Source organism: Bison bison, unplaced genomic scaffold (genome assembly GCF_000754665.1).
Source record: "Bison bison bison isolate TAMUID 2011002044 unplaced genomic scaffold, Bison_UMD1.0 scf7180017864531, whole genome shotgun sequence".
Classification (NCBI taxonomy): domain Eukaryota; kingdom Metazoa; phylum Chordata; class Mammalia; order Artiodactyla; family Bovidae; genus Bison; species Bison bison.
In genome coordinates, this window is record NW_011495081.1 from 122,077 (window position 1) to 125,284 (window position 3,208).

The following is a 3,208-nucleotide window of genomic DNA, read 5'->3' on the forward strand; positions in this document are numbered from 1 at the left end:
GGGAGCCTAGAGCCACTTCGGGAGTCCACACTCTGCCCCAGGGAGGGCCAGGGGCAGGTGCCACCTCCTCTGGGTCCCAGATGGTCCAGGAAACACCCACACGTCGTTACTCCCCGACCTCACCCACCGGTACTGGCCTGGGCAGGACACTGGAGAGTCCAGGAGCCACTGGATCCAGCTGCCCCTCCTTGGCAGGGGCTTTGGGCACCAGATCCACTTCAGCACCGTCCGTTTGCTGAGGCCTCGGGCAGTGTATTCCCACCAAGACGAGCTCCAGGATCTGCAATTCGCAGGGCTCGGTGTGGGAGGATTGAGAGCCTCGTGAGTGTGTGCTGAACTCTTTGGAAAACTGGTGGTTTCACATGGCTTTACTCCATGACCCAGTGATTCCATTCCTATGTGTTTACCCAAGAGAATTAAAAACGTGTGTCACACAAAAGCTTGCAGTTGAATGTTCCTAACAGCATTATCCATAATAGGCCCAAGGTGGAAAAATTCCAAATGTCCATCAAAGGATGAATAGATAAACAAAATGTGGTAAATACACACAGAGGAACATTATCCAGCCATGAAAAGAAATGAAGTTCTGATTCATGCTGCTGCTGCTAAGTCACTTCAGTCGTGTCCGACTCTGTGCGACCCCATAGACGGCAGCCCACGAGGCTCCCCCGTCCCTGGGATTCTCCAAGCAAGAACACTGGAGTGGGTTGCCATTTCCTTCTCCAATGCATGAAAGTGAAAAGTGAAAGTGAAGTCGCTCAGTCATGTGCGACTCTTAGCGACCCCATGGACTGCAGCCTACCAGGCTCCTCCGTCCATGGGATTCTGATTCATGCTACCATGTCAATAAACCATGAAAATGGTACGCTAGGTGAAAGAAGCTGGATTCTATTTATATGAAATGTCTAGATAGTCAAATCCATAGGGATAGAAAGTAAATGAGTGGATTTCTTTTCTTTCTTTTTTTCTTTTTTGGTCACTTTGCATGTAGGATCTTAGTTTCCTGACCATGGGTCAAATGCAGTGGCCCCTGCAGTGGAAGTGCAAAATCTTAACCACAACTTCGTGAATAAACTAAAATCCACTGATTGTGATACTTTAAGATGGTGATTTTTTATGGTATATAAATCATCTCAATAGTGGCATTTTAAAAGATACAGTTAGAAGACAGACACTCCTTACTCCCCTTCCTGCCCTGTTCCTGTATCTTTCCATCCCCTCAACCTTCTAGCCTGCTTCCATCACATCACTATCTCATCTGTTCCTGTCCCATTTCCTTTGCACACAAGAGAGACAATTATGTATGTTCTTATAGGCTCTTCCTTCGGAGAAGGCAATGGCAATCCACTCCAGTACTCTTGCCTGGAAAATCCCATGGACGGAGGAGCCTGGTAGGCTGCAGTCCATGAGGTCGCTAAGAGTCGGACACGACTGAGCGACTTCACTTTCACTTTTCACTTTCATGCATTGGAGAAGGAAATGGCAACCCACTCCAGTGTTCTTGCCTGGAGAATCCCAGGGACAGGGGAGCCTGGTGGGGTGCGGTTTATGGGGTTACACAGAATCGGACACGACTGAAGCAACTTAGCAGCAGCTTCAGCAGGCTCTTATATGAAGAGGAGCATACTGTATAGATGATCTTGGCTTTTGCTTTTTTTCACTTAATAGTCCTTGCTGAAATTCATGCCATACAAATCCAGAGATCTTGCTCATTCTCTTTCTTTTCTTCCCTTTTTTTTTTTAACAACTGCATAGTGCTCCTTTGTCTAGATATGCTACGCTGCTGCTGCTAAGTTGCTTCAGTCGTGTTCGACTCTGTGTGATCCCATAGATGGAAGCCAACCAGGCTCCCCCATCCCTGGGATTCTCCAGGCAAGAGTACTGGAATGGGTTGCCATTTCTTTCTCCAATGCATGAAAATGAAAAGTGAAAGTGAAGTAGCCCAACCTTGTCCAACTCTTAGTGACCCCATGGACTGCAGCCTACCAGGCTCCTCCACCCATGGGGTTTTCCAGGCAAGAGTGCTGGAGTGGGGTGCCATTGCCTTCTCCGAGATATGCTATAGTTTATCCAACCACTCTCCACGTAGGAGTACATTGTTGGCAGTATTTTTTAATAATGTTATTTATTTATTTTTGGCTGTGCTGGGTCTTTGTTGCTATGTGGGCTTTTCTCTAGTTGCGGTGAGCAGGGCTGCTCTCTAGTTGTGAGGCAGAGGCTTCTTACTGCCGTGGCTTCTCCTGTTGCAGAGCATGGGCTGTAGGGCGTGGGCTTAAGTAGTTTCAGCTTGTGGGCTCAGTAGTTGTGGCTCCCGGGCTCTAGTTGTGGTGCAGGGACTTGGTTGCTCCTTGGTATGTGGGATCTTCTCAGATCAGGGATCAAGCCTTGTCTCCTGCATTGGCAGGTAGATTCTTTACCACTGAGCCACCTGGGAAGCCCATATTGTTCCCAGTATTTTGCAATTAAGAAGTAATGCTTCAATGAAAAACCTTTTGCGTATGCATTTTCACATTGTTGGAGGTCTAGCTTCAGGATAAATTCCTAGAAGTGGAGTTGCTGGGTTCAAGGGTGCGCATGTATTTAATTTCATTTGGTATTGCCAAATTTTCCTGGAGAGAATTGCACCAATTTGCATTCCCATCAGCAATGTATTCCAGCACCTGTTTCCCTTCAACCCGGACAGCAGAATGTGTGTGATTTTCCCCTTCAACCCGGACAGCAGAATGGGATTTTTTTTTTTTTTGCCAGTCTGAATAGGTGACAAATGGTACCTATCTCAGTGTTATTTTCAGTTGCCTTTCTCTAATTGTGTCCTTGAGCATTTTTTCCCGATATGTTTGAGGACCATTTTTATATCTTTTCTGGTAAACTGTCTATTCATGCCTTTACTCTTATATTATTACTGGATTTTTTAGTTTTGTTTTCAGTTTTTAAGAGTTACTTATATATTAGGGATATTTGCCCTTTGTGGTATTATGTTGAGACTATTTTCTTTCAGTTTGTCAGTTATCTGTGGACTTTATGCGTCATGCAAAGTTTTTAAATTTTCACGTGTGTGTATTAGTTGCTTAGTCATGTCTGACTCTTTGCGACCCCATAGGCTGTAGCCCACCAGGCTCTTCTGTCCATGGAATTCTCCAGGCAAGACTACTGGAGTGGGTAGCCATTCCCTTCTCCAGGGAATTTTCCCAACCCAGCGCTTGAACTC